The following is a 1,351-nucleotide window of genomic DNA, read 5'->3' as shown; positions in this document are numbered from 1 at the left end:
ATTGTTATTATTATTGCTGTTATTATTGTTATTATTATTAGTGTTATTATTGTTATTATTATCAGTGCTATTATTGTTATTATTATTAGTGTTTTTATTGTTATTATTATTAGGGTTATTATTGTTATTATTATTATTGTTATTATTGTTATTATTATTAGTGTTATTATTTTTATTATTATTAGTGTTATTATTGTTATTATTGTCAGTGTTATTGTTGTTATTACTATTAGTGTTTTTATTGTTATCATTATTAGGGTTATTATTGTTATTATTATTAGTGTTATTATTGTTATCATTATTAGTGTTATTATTGTTATTATTATTAGTGTTATTATTGTTATTACTATTAGCGTTATTATTGTTATTATCATTAGTGTTATTATTGTTATTATTATTAGTGTTATTATTGTTATTATTATTAGTGTTATTATTGTTATTATTATTAGCATTATTATTGTTATTATTATTAGTGTTTTTATTGTTATAATCTTATTGTTATTGTTGTTATTATTATTAGTGTTATCATTGTTATTATTATTTGTGTTATTATTGTTATTATTATTATTGTTATTGTTATTATCATCATTATTATCATAATGATAATGATAATAGTAATATAAAATATAATAATAATAATGATAATGATACTGCTTATGATAGAATTAATTATGATAAAAGTAATAACAATGATGATGGTAATAATTATAATAATGATAATAATAATATTAGTAATAATGATAATAATAATGATAACAATAATGATACTACTACTACTACTACTACTACTACTACTACTACTACTACTACTACTACTACTAATAATAATAATAATAATAATAATAATAATAATAATAATAGTAACAATAATAATAATAATAATATTAATAATAATAATTAAAATAATAATGATAATAATAATGATAACAATAATGATAATGATAATGATTATAATACTGATGATGATGATAATAATAATATCAACGGTAATATCAATAACACTGATAATAATAGTGAATATGACGATGATGAAAATTATATTGATAATAATGATGATAATAATCATGAGAACATGTTAAGGAAAATACTTGCGATAATCATGATAATGATATTAACAATTAGTAAATGTATGATATAAATGATAATAATGATGATGAAAATAACAAAACTACTACTACTACTAGTAACAACAACAACAATAATAATAATATTATTATTATTAATAGTTATAATAATAATAATAATAATAATAATAATACCAATGGTAATAACAATAATGGTAACATTAATGATAATAGCGTTGATAATGATAATGACGATAACAATGATAACAATAATGATAATGATAATA

This window comes from Penaeus vannamei, chromosome 6 (genome assembly GCF_042767895.1).
Source record: "Penaeus vannamei isolate JL-2024 chromosome 6, ASM4276789v1, whole genome shotgun sequence".
NCBI lineage: Eukaryota > Metazoa > Arthropoda > Malacostraca > Decapoda > Penaeidae > Penaeus > Penaeus vannamei.
This window is presented reverse-complemented; position numbering follows the sequence as displayed.